At 40.8% G+C, this 14235-nt stretch overlaps 15 non-coding genes across 15 annotated transcripts; 11 read left to right on the forward strand and 4 right to left on the reverse strand.

Annotated features, from left to right (window-relative positions):
- The first annotated feature begins 26 nt into the window (after window positions 1–26).
- trnac-gca (transfer RNA cysteine (anticodon GCA)) lies at window positions 27–98 on the forward strand. The gene has a single exon. It is a non-coding gene; the product is annotated as a tRNA-Cys (tRNA).
- Window positions 99–251: 153 nt separating this feature from the next.
- On the forward strand, window positions 252–323 carry trnac-gca (transfer RNA cysteine (anticodon GCA)). Its single transcript has one exon. It is a non-coding gene; the product is annotated as a tRNA-Cys (tRNA).
- Window positions 324–451: 128 nt separating this feature from the next.
- Window positions 452–523, forward strand: trnac-gca (transfer RNA cysteine (anticodon GCA)). Its single transcript has one exon. It is a non-coding gene; the product is annotated as a tRNA-Cys (tRNA).
- A 153-nt stretch (window positions 524–676) lies between these two features.
- Window positions 677–748, forward strand: trnac-gca (transfer RNA cysteine (anticodon GCA)). Its single transcript has one exon. It is a non-coding gene; the product is annotated as a tRNA-Cys (tRNA).
- Window positions 749–898: 150 nt separating this feature from the next.
- Window positions 899–970, forward strand: trnac-gca (transfer RNA cysteine (anticodon GCA)). Its single transcript has one exon. It is a non-coding gene; the product is annotated as a tRNA-Cys (tRNA).
- Window positions 971–1154: 184 nt separating this feature from the next.
- Window positions 1155–1226, forward strand: trnac-gca (transfer RNA cysteine (anticodon GCA)). Its single transcript has one exon. It is a non-coding gene; the product is annotated as a tRNA-Cys (tRNA).
- A 158-nt stretch (window positions 1227–1384) lies between these two features.
- Window positions 1385–1456, forward strand: trnac-gca (transfer RNA cysteine (anticodon GCA)). Its single transcript has one exon. It is a non-coding gene; the product is annotated as a tRNA-Cys (tRNA).
- A 355-nt stretch (window positions 1457–1811) lies between these two features.
- On the forward strand, window positions 1812–1883 carry trnac-gca (transfer RNA cysteine (anticodon GCA)). Its single transcript has one exon. It is a non-coding gene; the product is annotated as a tRNA-Cys (tRNA).
- Window positions 1884–2033: 150 nt separating this feature from the next.
- Window positions 2034–2105, forward strand: trnac-gca (transfer RNA cysteine (anticodon GCA)). The gene has a single exon. It is a non-coding gene; the product is annotated as a tRNA-Cys (tRNA).
- A 152-nt stretch (window positions 2106–2257) lies between these two features.
- trnac-gca (transfer RNA cysteine (anticodon GCA)) lies at window positions 2258–2329 on the forward strand. The gene has a single exon. It is a non-coding gene; the product is annotated as a tRNA-Cys (tRNA).
- A 689-nt stretch (window positions 2330–3018) lies between these two features.
- On the forward strand, window positions 3019–3090 carry trnac-gca (transfer RNA cysteine (anticodon GCA)). Its single transcript has one exon. It is a non-coding gene; the product is annotated as a tRNA-Cys (tRNA).
- Window positions 3091–4735: 1645 nt separating this feature from the next.
- Window positions 4736–4809, reverse strand: trnac-gca (transfer RNA cysteine (anticodon GCA)). The gene has a single exon. It is a non-coding gene; the product is annotated as a tRNA-Cys (tRNA).
- Window positions 4810–7189: 2380 nt separating this feature from the next.
- On the reverse strand, window positions 7190–7261 carry trnac-gca (transfer RNA cysteine (anticodon GCA)). Its single transcript has one exon. It is a non-coding gene; the product is annotated as a tRNA-Cys (tRNA).
- Window positions 7262–8127: 866 nt separating this feature from the next.
- trnac-gca (transfer RNA cysteine (anticodon GCA)) lies at window positions 8128–8199 on the reverse strand. Its single transcript has one exon. It is a non-coding gene; the product is annotated as a tRNA-Cys (tRNA).
- A 324-nt stretch (window positions 8200–8523) lies between these two features.
- Window positions 8524–8595, reverse strand: trnac-gca (transfer RNA cysteine (anticodon GCA)). Its single transcript has one exon. It is a non-coding gene; the product is annotated as a tRNA-Cys (tRNA).
- Between the last annotated feature and the right edge of the window lie 5640 nt (window positions 8596–14235).

Consider the following 14235-nt stretch of genomic DNA (forward strand, 5'->3'; position numbering starts at 1 on the left):
TGACCCTTTGTAACAAGTGTGTGAAAGGGGGTATAGCTCAGTGGTAGAGCATTTGACTGCAGATCAAGAGGTCCCCAGTTCAAATCTGGGTGCCCCCTGTATCCCAAAGGTAGCCATGTTTGCCCACATGGAGAAAAGGAGGACATCCTCTTGCTAGACATTTTAGTCACTGTCTTAATGATCAGCTTAATTAGTAAAGAAAAAGGTTCTGTGATGAATTTGTTGTGACCCTTTATGACAGGTGCATGAAAGGGGGTATAGCTCAGTGGTAGAGCATTTGACTGCAGATCAAGAGGTCCCCAGTTCAAATCTGGGTGCCCCCTGTATCCCAAAGGTTGCCGTGGTTGCCCACATGGCGAAAAGGAGAAAAACCTCCTGCTGCCATTTTAGTTACTATCTTAATCATCAGTTAATGAATTTTTTTCTGACCCTTTGTAACAAGTGTGTGAAAGGGGGTATAGCTCAGTGGTAGAGCATTTGACTGCAGATCAAGAGGTCCCCAGTTCAAATCTGGGTGCCCCCTGTATCCCAAAGGTAGCCATGTTTGCCCACATGGAGAAAAGGAGGACATCCTCTTGCTAACATTTTAGTTACTATCTTAATCATCAGTTAAATTGGTAAAGAAAAAGGTTCTGTGATGAATTTTTTTCTGACCCTTTGTAGCAAGTTTGTGAAAGGGGGTATAGCTCAGTGGTAGAGCATTTGACTGCAGATCAAGAGGTCCCCAGTTCAAATCTGGATGCCCCCTCTTCTACAAAGGTAGCCATGTTTGCCCACATGAAGAGAAGAAAGCTGTCCTGCTGACATTTTAGTTACTGTTTCAATTAGCAGTTAAATTAGTAAAGAAAAAGGTTATGTGATGAATTTTTTTCTCACCCTTTGTGACGCATGTGTGAAGGGGGGTATAGCTCAGTGGTAGAGCATTTGACTGCAGATCAAGAGGTCCCCAGTTCAAATCTGGGTGCCCCCTTTACCCCAAAGGTAGCCATCTGGGTGCCCCCTGTACTCTAAAGGCAGCCATGGTTGCCCACATGGGGAAGAGGAGGACGTCCTCCTGCTGACATTTTAGTCACTGTCTTAATGATCAGCTTAATTAGTAAAGAAAAAGGTTCTGTGATGAATTTGTTGTGACCCTTTATGACAGGTGCATGAAAGGGGGTATAGCTCAGTGGTAGAGCATTTGACTGCAGATCAAGAGGTCCCCAGTTCAAATCTGGGTGCCCCCTGTATCCCAAAGGTTGCCGTGGTTGCCCACATGGCGAAAAGGAGAAAAACCTCCTGCTGCCATTTTAGTTACTATCTTAATCATCAGTTAATTGATTTTTTTTAAAAAAAAGGTTCTGTGATGAATTTTTTTCTGACCCTTTGAAACAAGTGTGTGAAAGGGGGTATAGCTCAGTGGTAGAGCATTTGACTGCAGATCAAGAGGTCCCCAGTTCAAATCTGGGTGCCCCCTGTACCCCAAAGGTAGCCATGGTTACCCACATGAAGAGAAGAAAGCTGTCCTGCTGACATTTTAGTTACTGTTTGAATTAGCAGTTAAATTAGTAAGGAAAAAGGTTATGTGATGAATTTTTTTCTCACCCTTTGTGATGCATGTGTGAAAGGGGGTATAGCTCAGTGGTAGAGCATTTGACTAAGGTCCCCAGTTCAAATCTGGGTGCCCCCTGTATCCCAAAGGTTGCCGTGGTTGCCCACATGGCGAAAAGGAGAAAAACCTCCTCCTGTCATTTTAGTTACTATCTTAATCATCAGTTAAATCAGGTTCTGTGATGAATTTTTTTCTGACCCATTGTACCACATGTGTGAAAGGGGGTATAGCTCAGTGGTAGAGCATTTGACTGCAGATCAAGAGGTCCCCAGTACAAATCTGGGTGCCCCCTGTACCCCAAAGGTAGCCATGTTTGCCCACATGAAGAGAAGAAAGCTGTCCTGCTGACATTTTAGTTACTGTCTGAATCATTAGTTAAATTAGTAAAGAAAATGGTTCTGTGATGAATTTTTTTTTGACCCATTGTACCACATGTGTGAAAGGGGGTATAGCTCAGTGGTAGAGCATTTGACTGCAGATCAAGAGGTCCCCAGTTCAAATCTGGGTGCCCCCTGTACCCCAAAGGTAGCCATGTTTGCCCACATGGAGAGGAGGAGGACATCCTACTGCTGACATTTTAGTTACTGTCTGAATCATTAGTTAAATTAGTAAAGAAAAAGGTTCTGTGATGAATTTTTTTTGACACTTTGTAACACGTGTGTGAAAGGGGGTATAGCTCAGTGGTAGAGCATTTGACTGCAGATCAAGAGGTCCCCAGTTCATATCTGGGTGCCCCTTGTACTCCAAGGGTAGCCATGTTTGCCCACATGGAGAAGGGGAGAAAATCCTCCAAGTAATATTTCAGTTACTGTTTTAATTATCAGTTAAATTAGTATCTGGGTATCAGATGGCTATCAGAGAAAGCGGATCTTCTGTTAGCTTAATTGCAATGGAAAGCAACAATGGCCATCTCTAGCCAGTACTTAAAGGAGCAGTGATGTCAGAGCTGTGTTGCCATGGCTCCCTGTGATGTTGATGCGTCTCTGCCAATCAGAGACGATAGCCTAAGGATTCCTGCTGAGTTCACACTTAGGCGTGAACTTGCAAGGCATCATGGAAAATGGAGTCTGTGAGCAGCATTTCAGCGCTGTTCATTTGTTTCAGGAAACAAAGGAAAAAGGCGGCCCCGTGGCCAGGCCTCAGAGTTTACATGTAGGCCTGCCTTTGTCTGACCCCATGGTTGAGGCCCAGTGATTGTCAAAGGCTGTATAGCTCAGTGGTAGAGCATTTGACTGCAGATCAAGTGGTCCCCAGTTCAAATCTGTATTCCCCCTGTTCCACAAAAGTAGCCATGTTTGCCCACATGGTGAAGAGGTGAAAAACCTCCTGCTGACGTTTTAGTTACTGTCTTAATTATCAGTTAGATTAATAAAGAAAAAGACTCTGTGATGATTTTTTTCCTGACCCTTTCTAACGGGTGTGTGAAAGGGGGTATAGCTCAGTGGTAGAGCATTTGACTGCAGATCAAGATGTCCCCAGTTCAAATCTGGGTGCCCCCTGTCCTACAAAGGTAGCCCTGTTTGCTCACATGGAGAAGAGGAGAAAATCCTCCTGCTGACATTTTAGTTACTGTCTTAATTATCAGTTCGCTGACCCTTTATGATATTAGGGGTGTGCCCAAATACAAATAGGTTATTTGGCAAAGCACAAGTAGTGGGTTTTTTATGAATATTTGTATCCTTGTCATGACCTTTTAATTATCAGTTAAATTAGTAAAGAAAAAACTCTCTGGTAAATATTTTGCTGACTCTTGATGGTATTTATATGAAAGGGGGTAGAGACCTACAAATGTAGCCATGTTTGTCCACATGGAGAGGAGAGGAAAATACTCCAAATGACATTTTAGTTACTGACTCAATTATCAGTTAAATTCGTAAAGATATAAGAAAGAGGGTATAGCCCAGGGGTAGAGCATTTAACTCCAGATCAAATGTGGGTGCTTCATGTAAGTATTTTTTTTTTTTGATAGAATTTCCTTATCAGACAAAGGTAGCTCTATCCATATGTACAAGGATGGCTCTTACACTGGTCCTATTATTAGGCAATATCCCCATATATCATTATCTTGTAAATATCAATCCACTTATAATCCCTTATGACACACCTATATGAGGGGGTATAGCTCAAGGATGACTCTTAAACTGATTTGAGTGGAAGGCAAAATAACAATATGGTGTGATTGTCTGGAACATGTTCATGGCACCACAACAGCTCAAAGCCCTCTATTGTAAGAATGCGATGGATGTTTTTGCTTAGAGAACAGAAAAAAACAGCATACTGTAAATGTAGTCAGTCTGAGTCTGTCATCAATGCTTTGCCTATTGATTAAAACAATGTCACACCAGTGACTGGGTATAACTTACTTGACTGCAGTTCAAGAGGTCCTCAATTCAACTCTGAGTGCCCCCTAGGCTACTTGTGTGGTTGACTTGCTTTTCTGTTGGTCAGGAAATGTCAGCTTTGATCCCAATATTCAAGCATGCATTTTGAATTGGGCTGACTTGCCCAGCTGTGTACATGGGCCTCCTGCTCTGTGGATTTCACAAAAACACAACTGAATACACAGAATTTTCTAGTTCACACCCACTTCTCTGCAACTAGTTGAAGTGACCTCGACTTGAAAGGTGGCTTTATAGGTTTGTCTGCTTGTCCTTTGATAAAAACAACAGCTGTTGGCAGCTGGAATTCATGGCTGTTACAATGGATTCCATTGATAGTTAAATGTCATCATGATAAAACTGTCAGAGTTAATTTACAGAAAACAATTTTAACGCTGACTATTTGTTGACAAAGAGTTAAATCAAACTGATTTATGACTGTAGGGATCAAGGATGGTCCCTTACTATAAATTGAGAAAGTCTAAAAAAAAAAACAACCCAGATAGGAGGCGCCCAGATTTGAATTAGGGACCTTTTGATCTGCAGTCAAATGCTCTACCTCTCAGTTCCGCCTCTTATTTAACCCATGATTAATGGACCCTTCCACATGTGATTCTAGTCAGCAAGGTGGCTGTATTTGTAGATTTAACAGACTCATTAAACAGATGTCTATTGCGGTAACAGTAACAAAAAATATTTTTCCTTTTTTCTGTCTGGGCAACAACACCCACTATGTGATTAAAATACATGACTGCCTTTGGAGTACAGGGGGCACCCAGATTTGAAATCTGGGGACCTCTTGATCTGCAGTCAAATGCTCTACCACTGAGCTATACCCCCTTTCACACACCTGTTATAAAGGGTCACAACAAATTCATCACAGAACCTTTTTCTTTACTAATTTAACTGATAATTAAGATGGTAACTGAAACGTCAGCACGAGAGCTTTCTTCTTCTTTCCATGTGGGCAAACATGGCTACCTTTGGAGTAGAGGTGGCACCCAGATTTGAAACGGGGACCTCTTGATCTGCAGTCAAATGATCTACCATTGAGCCATACCCCTTTGTTACGCATGAGCATAGGCCTAACAAACTGTTTCACAACTCATTTAACCAGCAATAACCACAGTAACATAGTAACCTGACCTATGTATACAAAAGTATCTACCTTGTGATTAAAACCAAAGCACTCTTAAAGCATGAGTCACTTCTCTGCTTTTTATCTGTATGAGAAGCGTGTTCATGTCATAGTTTCCCCAAAATATTGCTCGAAAAACAGATTGTGACTCACTATTCATGCACTATCCAATCAGTCTAGGTCAAGGTGGTGCTTGATAACATACAGAGAGACAGTTAGACATAACGCCAATGCAGGCTCTATCACAAACATGCAGTAGAGGGGGGGCTGAATTATTTATTTGAAATTTTCATTTGAAGGTAAGTCCCTTGAGATGCACCATCTCATTTTCAAGGAGGTCCTCCGAAACAAAAAAAACTTTAAAGAAACAAATTCAAAAGAAATAATCTGCACAAGACTAACAAGAAATGGTCAACTGCTGGACTAAATAAATTTGTCAATAGTACAATTTCTGTCTATCAAATAAAGGTTAAAATCGTGTGTGTGAGTGTGTTTGTGTGAATGTGTGTGTGCGGAAGTCTTGAAGTCAATAAAACAAGTAATGGATCTGACAGAGTTTGGCAAATTCTTCCAGTCTGAGGGTGCAATTATGTCAAAACAGCTAGGCAGTTTGTGTTTATTTGTCTTTTTCTACAGGTTTGTCTTTTTCCGCAGGTTTGCTGTAAATCATCTGTTGTTCAATTCCTCAGAGCAGTTTAGTTTAGTTTAGTTTGAATTCATGGCACTTTCCCTTCAGTAGAGAAAGTTCAATGGGCACCTAGATTTGAACTGGGGACCTCTTGAGCTGCAGTCAAACGATCTCCCACTGAACCCCTCATATAGAAAAATCATTATACTTATCGATCAGTGACGCATTGATCATTGAGCTTGAAAAACTGTTTCACAACTCATTTAACCAGCGATAAATGTGTCAAAAGAGAGCTCTGACCAGAAGTGATTCAACTGCCATCTGTCAAAAAGGGGCAAATGAGTTTTTATGAGTCTTTATTAAATCATCTCATTGAGCTCAAGCTCTCTTTTGTGAGAGAGACCTGAGTACACCACAGAGAAAGAAAACTAGTATAGCCAAATGTAACAAAAGGACAAAGGCATACAGCACAAAAAGCCAGACGAACAAATGCACATTCAGCATTTAGCTCAGTATATGCCCCAGCTCGGACAATAAACATTCTTTCTAACAAACTCTGGCTGGCCTAACACAAAACTCACTGAATTAGAAATGTGGATACGCCTCTTAGGCCACAATGAATTCCAATACACAGTTCTAGCAAGGAAAATAAAAAGATCACAACAACTTCTCAAAGTTTAATAGTATAACATTAACTCAGGGAGCACCCAGTTTTGAGCTCCTCCTGATCTACAGCCAAGTGCAGCTAAATATTCAGCCATGGCTTTGAAAATCTTTTACATAATACTAAGCTACGTTTTCTGTACTCCAACACAACAAACTCCTCCCGGCGCTCCTCTCTCCAACCCTGTCATGGCTGCATATTAAGCTGATTTTTTCTGAACTCTCGTGAGATTTCAGAGCAAGACTTCTCCTTGAGCAAGCCTTGGTTAGACAAAATAACCAGACAGGATCAAGAAAGTTAGAGATTAACGTTTTATCTCTCTGTATTGTCCTTTCCATTATATTGTCAGACACTTACAATAACAATCTGGGCCTGTCAGTGGCAAAAACAAACACTTTTAGTGGACGTACATTAACAGAGCACTATTGCCCATTGGATTACATTACAGCCTGTTATGAAGTTGCTGTCCCAAATAGTGACTCAGGCACAAAATGATGGGGAAAATGGGATCCAAGTTGAAAAATACCAAAGTTTCCCTTTAAGGGCCTTTTCCACATCTGATTTCGGTCTGCAGGGTGGCTGCATTTTGTAGTTTTGACAGAAGTTATGGTCAGGTTGCACTCCTGACAATTTCAAATGAGGAGAGAGAGTTTACTAACACATCACATATTTAAGAGGCACCCAGAATTTTAAAAGGGGCCTTTTAATCTGAAGTGAAATATCAGCATATCACATCTGATTAAGTCATGTCAACTTCGGTTGAGGCAACATGGTTTATAAAGACTAATTGAGGGGGCACCCAGATTTGAACTGGGGACCTCTTGATCTGCAGTCAAATGCTCTACCACTGAGCTATACCCCCTTGTCCATGACATGAAGGTATTGATCACTGACCTTCGCGAAATGATTCACTACTCATTTTACCAGAAATTAATTTATCAAAGCAGACATCTTTTCTGGCAAAAGCATCAGCAAATGATTACAATCCAGGGGTCTGATCACATCTTATTTGGTGATAAGGGGGCTAAGGAGCTTTGGTCCCCACATAGTTTATGTTTGAACAAAATATAAACACCTTTTATTGTTCAAACATAAACTATGTAATTTGTCTAATTTGAAATAAATGAGTAATGTGGGTACAGTTGTTGGGTGTTGTTGTTAGATCCCTTGAATTCATGCTGGGTACAATTAATTCCATTACAGTTATCTGTGGAAATAAAGTTAAGTTTAAGTAATCACGTTAATGTTTACTCTGTTCATCCATATGTTTAGTAACACACAGACTATAGAGAAGACAGCCCAAGTGGCAACCTCCGGGGCTGAAAAATGAACCCAGTGCAAAAGTGCTAAAAACTGCAGTTCCTCAAATGGTCACTTCAGGATGGCTCCAAAAGCCCCATAGACCCCCGTGTTAAAATGCCCAACTTTACAGTAGAAATAATGTTTATAGCCAGGTACAAAAAATGGTTTTGGTCTCTATAGCATTATCACAGTTAACCATAGACTGTAAATGCACCATGCTAACCAAGCTAGCAGCTAGCATTAGGGTCAGCTCCAGCCTCTCCTCCAAACATAGTCACTTCTGGCTTTAAAAATCCAAGATGGCAGCAGTCAAAATGAAAACTCAAGGCTTCAAAAGTGGAGTCCACAAACAAACCAGTGACATCACAGTGGCTACGTCCATTACTTTTTACATTCTATGAGATGGCCACAATTCCATGTGTCGGTAGGGGGCACCCAGAATTGAACTGGGGACCTCTTGATCTGCAGTCAAATGCTCTACCACTGAGCTACACCCCCTCCATTTCAACTACTTTCACCGTTATTGATCAGCATAACACCAATGATAGCGCCAAATGATAAGTAGTTGGCTGTTAATTTAACCTACAATTAATGGCCCTTTCCACACCTGATTCAGGTCTGCAAGGTGGCAGCATTTGTAGTTTTGACAAAGTTGTGAACAGGTTGCATTGATGATCATTTCAAATGAGGAGAGAAAGTTTACCTCCCCATATCAAAGTGTCAGCATATCACATCTGGTTCAGTCACAAAAAAACCTTGTTTATACAGCAGCCATGTCAACTTCAGTTGAGGCAACACTGTTTACAGACACAACACCAATTGAGGGGGCACCCAGATTTGAACTGGGGACCTCTTGATCTGCAGTCAAATGCTCTACCACTGAGCTATACCCCCTATTAGGAAGCTCAATGCAATGCTCCTTGATCAACATCAATTTAGGACTTCTGACTGTTTCATGGCTGCACTATTGGAAGAGAAAAGAAAGACTGACAACAATATGTGTGAGAGAGAGACATTTGACTTTTGACCTCATTTAGTGCCTGGCACGAAAGAGGGAAAAAAGACCTGACACACAGTAGGAAGTCAGCAACTCCCACAACCACCACATATGCAAACACACCCACATACAACAATGCACAAAAAAATTACCAGTAACAAGTGCGTGTACTAAAACAGACACAGTGCCAGTATTTCTCTCACTCCCATACCTGATATTTGAACACACATACAGAGTGCAATGCATTAAGATCTTCAGGGAAAGCACATGGCGCTGACAAACTATGTTGTGTTAAACTGCTTACGGGGCGAGTGTGGGAGTGACAGCGTGGTGTTAATGCTCATGAGTCTGGTTAATGAGGTGAAGGTGGATACTCTGTTGTTATAAAGAGTTAGAGCATGAAAGAGAGTGAGAGTTACTGAATGTGAGAGGTATAATCAGACATGAAGATTCCTTATTAACAGAGGCTGTAAATGAGGAATGAATACCATAACTAGGTAGCAATTTTACAATTCCATTGTAAGAGAGGGAAAAAGTTGGTTTTTAGACTCAATTAAAAAACCTCAGTGGTGTTTGCCTCTCTGATCGGGTGAGGTTAAGTATTCCACAGCAGAGCACAGTAAGAAAATGCTCTGCCACCAAGAGACTGCTTGTTAATCAGCGTGTATGTGGGGGAGTTCTGCCAAGTATGACGGTGCTAATTCATAGAGAGAGTAGCAATTTGTAGTCTGACCTGGATGAAACATGAAGCCAGTGACGTGAGGACAGAGTCTGTTGTATTCACATGTTTTGATTCTAGGAGGAATTCTTCTGACTGCATTTTACAGGTGGAGTTTTTTAATGCTACAGAGTATAAAGCCTGAGGAGAGCGTGTCGCCACATGTTAATAGTCAATTCTTAGATGAGATGAATGCATGAATGAGAATTTCTGTATCTGACTGTGTAACAAGTGGGCGAACTCTGGCAATATGGCAAAAATAGAAGAAGGCTGCTTTGTGTTTCTTGAATGTAAGAGAAGAGTCAAAGGTGACGCCTAAAGTTGTTACTGTTGACTTTGGAATAATAATATTGAATCAAGGCTGACAGCGGTATTTGACAAATAGGGTGAATATTTTTTTAGGCCCACTAATTACAATCTCAGGTTTGTCGTTTTAAGTGGAGGAATTTTCTTACAGTCAAGACCTATGCTTGAAACCAAGAAATATAAGACAATATAATATAATATGATAAAGTCATATACAATGTGATGCAATACGATTTAGTGAAATACTATGATATGATAATATTGCACAGAGCTACACTACAGATTGAGATCTGATATTTACATTAGAGTTTGATTTAAAACACAGCACAAAAATAGTCAGAATGACAGTTTCTGCACAGATGCAGACGTGCTTTAGCAGTGAATTACAGACTGCTGTAACAGGTGTATACAATGTGTCAGCATGTGTGTTATTACTTTGAAAACAAACTCTGTTCAGGTCTGTTAGGTTATGCTGCAACAGGTTAGTGTCATATTTCCAAGCAGTTTTTTAATGCCTGCATTCCTCCCTCACCTTTAAACTCTTCTTCTTCTCCTCCTCACCTCTTAAGGTGCGGGTGGCTGCCTTCACACACACACACACATGCGCACACACACACACTTTGATCTGATGAGTGGTGTTCAATTGGTGGGAATTTCCCCTTGTATTGCTGTAGGAGGGTCCCCTTCCTCTACCTTCCAAAAAGAAAAAAAAATCATCTATTTCTTCTTCCTCCAACTCTTCTGAAGCTTCATGAGGGTTGCCCTTTGGGGTTGGAAGCCTTGCACACTCCCCCTCCTCTTCCCTGCTCCCTTTCTTCCTCATCTCCTCCTCCTCTATGTTCTCCTCTTCTTCCCAGCCACACTCAATCTTCCCGTTGTTCGTCGCCCTGTGATCCCATCACAACCAGGCCACCAAGTGTTTTCCATAGGTCTCCTATAAGGTCTTGCTGTCATACATCAAACACATCCTGCATGCACTTTCATAACATGTTCACTGTGTTGACGACAAGAGCTTATAGAAATAAGGAGAGCTGCCAAGTGTGAATGAGGGTCCTTGTCTGTCTCCTCCATCTTTCAAGTGATCTGCAAAAAAAATGAAGAAGAAAGAAGAAAAAAGAAAGAATTAATAACTGAGGTGTCATTGAAAGGGAGCAAGATGGGGAACTGCTTAGGTCTACCTTGTCTGCAAATTAGCGTAGTGAAGCTTTGACAGAATTTTCCGTTGTAAAAACAAATGATGGCCTTGAAATGGGGAAGCACCTCCTTCCTCCAAGGCCTCCACGTCTCTCCTTCCCTCGGGGGGAAAGTTAGAATATTTTTGCTCTCATTCTAGACTTTCTGCCCAACAAAACGGGGATTGGATGATGCAAAGGCAAACAACAAATTAGATTGTAGGGAAATAAAGCCCCTTTCAAATATTTTGCACACTCCAGCTGCACTAGCTTCCCTCTTTTCAAGTTAATTAGATAAAAGTTCATAAGAACAAAGACAGTAATTGTGCAAGGAGGCATTTGGGAAATTCAACCCTCATATTTTGATTAAATTGATATCCTGTTGAACATCTCACCAAACACTTCCAGAGCAAGGCTGAGGGTTAAGATAAGGTGACAGGGTTGTGGTTAAAGAGACTGTTGTGTAACTGAAATGTCGCAGGTGCAATCTCTGCAGCAGCCATAGCCAAACTGTCCTGATAAAGACATGCGTTTATCTGCTGTCTCACTGTAAGATCATAAACGTCATTTCTAAAGTGCAAATGGATTTGCATTCCTTGAAAATGGCTGCTAATTGCAGTTAAGTTCATTTCCTCTCCTCATTCTTCACAGAAAAAAAACAGTATAAAATTGAAAGAAAAAAAGACTGCAGGCTCAGAGATCTGAAATAACTCAGAACTTTCCTGCACCTGTGTTTCCCATCTCTCTGACTCCAGCAGTTAACCTTTTGAGATGAACGACTTTCAGTGAGGCACAACCACAGCTCTTTCCAACCAGGGTTATTTTCCTGACACGAGGGCAAACAGACAAAAACGAACACGGATTCAGGTTCTCAATTTTTGGAACAAAGCGTCAGAAGTGTCACAAAAAAAGCAAGCTGGTGTGAATGATGAGCACACGCGTGCACACGTCAGCTGCTCAAAAGGCACGTACGCCAGACGCAAATACACATATCACACAAGCTTGAAGGAAAGCAACTTCCCTAAACTTACCATTCAGGGAAGTTTTGGTGGTTTTTCTGTGTAAATTTGCACAGTTGTGGGTTTTACAGAGCTGCTAAGAAAAGTCTGAAGGGAGATGTGTGCAGAGGAAATGCGTCAGCAGGGGAGGAATACTAACCTCTTAGGACAAACTCATCCATTCACTCACAGACCATATTAAGTGTGTGTGTGTGTCAGGGTGTGTACCACTGTATAGTCAAGGTCATTGTCTTAATGTTTTGAATATATACTCAGAAAACAGGTGAATTCTAAAAAGCTGGTAAAGTAGGTCATCAAAAACACACTGAAAAATCTGAGACTTGATTCCCTGAAGACATGACTTGAATAAATGGCTCCACACTCCCCAGAGGATGAATCCTACTGATGTTGGTATATAGTAAATGAAATAGACTTTATGTTTTAGTGATCCCTAGAGTTTGCACCCGATGTATTGGCACAAATTTTAGTGCACAAATTCATGTTCCCCAGAGGATGAATCCCAATAACTTTGGTGTTCCCCTGTCTTTATTATTTTGTTAAATACTTTGGTTTATGACAGGTTACCTGCAAAAGTAACAACATTCCCATCAGTGTCAGCTTTACTTTGTGTATAGTGCTTTTTTAGCAAAATGTTAGCATGCTAACTTGCTAAATATCAGCATGTTAGCATTGTCATTGTGAGCATGTTAGAATTTAGCTTAAAGCACTAGTAAAGCCTCACAAACCACTTAGTCTTGTTTGTTTTGTGTGTAGTTTGTAACAGTGAATCACAGTTCATTGCATTGCAGTTTGCTTATTTTATATGGGATTTGCTATTTCATGATACGCTTCGTTATTGGATATATACCCGTACAACCATATTGCCTAGCACAATATGCATGTATCTTCAAAACTTACAATGTATTTTTAAGAAAATCCTTTTGTAAAAAAAGTTTTGTAAGAGTTTTATTAATCAAAGTGGCAGTAAAACTTTTATATCGCCAAACTTTGAGAACTCTTACAATTCCTGGAAGGAAATGGAGGAGAGAGAAAAATGGGTCAAAACTGGGCAGGTGAGAGGGTTATAATGCAAGAGGTAAGAAAAGAGATGGAGGGATGGAGGAAGGAAGGAGAGAAAGAAAGAGAGAAAGATAGACTGAAGGAGAAAATGACTGTGAGGTAGAAATATTTCTGGAATGCACCTTCTCTTAAAGTCTAACCAGGCAACACACACACACACACACACACACACACACACACACACACACACACACACACACACACACACACACACACATACACACACAACCGAACCCATTTCTACAGTATATGATAAGGTAATAGGGGGCATTGGGTTTCCACTTCTCTTTCTCCACAAACACTATCTGATTTAGGGAACTTCCTGCTCTCTCTCCCCTCCCTGCTACCTTCATTCTTTGATATTAATACTTCACAGTGCGTGCTGCTTCATGTGTGTGTACTCGTGCCAGAAACCATATACACCTTATAAATGTAATCCTGCAGTAGGGTGTGTCTGTGTGTGCGTGTGTGTATATGTATTTCTATGAATGTAATTGAGCATTTATTTCTGTTTTCTGCAGTTCAGTGCACAATTTATTTGAAATGCTGTTCATTCTTTTTGTATATAATGTTATGATTGATATTTTTGTTTTAACATGAAAATAAAAACTAGAAGAAGGAGAGACGTGTAAGAAAGCAGCACTGCAGTGTTTTCCATTTTGATGTACATGTGTTTGAGTGTGTTTTTGATGTTGGATGTTGGATTGACTTCCATTCCCCACCGTAGCTGTCACATCCACTGTCCTCACTGTTTCCTGTTTACATGATACGACTTCCTCTGAACTTCGGTGAGACACCAAACAGCCACAGACCGGTCTTCTCTCGCTCTGTCCTGATAAATCCATAAACAGCACCAGGGGTGCAGTAGATTGTCCTTTTGAAGGAATTGATCAATGGTGGGAAGTAATAGCAGGAAGTTGAAAGTTGAAGCAGCTCAAATGGCCAAATTTTCTTTCATCTCTCTCCCTTTCAAGATGGTTTAGTGTATGATACACATAAATACACACACCCACACACACACACACACACACACACACACACACACACACACGCCATTCTAAGAGCTCTCTAAAGTCCTGCCATGCAGGTGTGTGTTAATCTTCTAAATCCGATAATAAGGGCAATCCTGATCTTCATACGACATCCACATAGATCAATGGAGCAGCTGTATGGTGTGTTAACAGACAGGTACACACCTGTACACAAACATACACACACATCAATGACATACTGTACATAAATGATATCTGCACCATTTAGTCC

Source organism: Thunnus thynnus, chromosome 3 (genome assembly GCF_963924715.1).
Source record: "Thunnus thynnus chromosome 3, fThuThy2.1, whole genome shotgun sequence".
Taxonomy (NCBI): domain Eukaryota; kingdom Metazoa; phylum Chordata; class Actinopteri; order Scombriformes; family Scombridae; genus Thunnus; species Thunnus thynnus.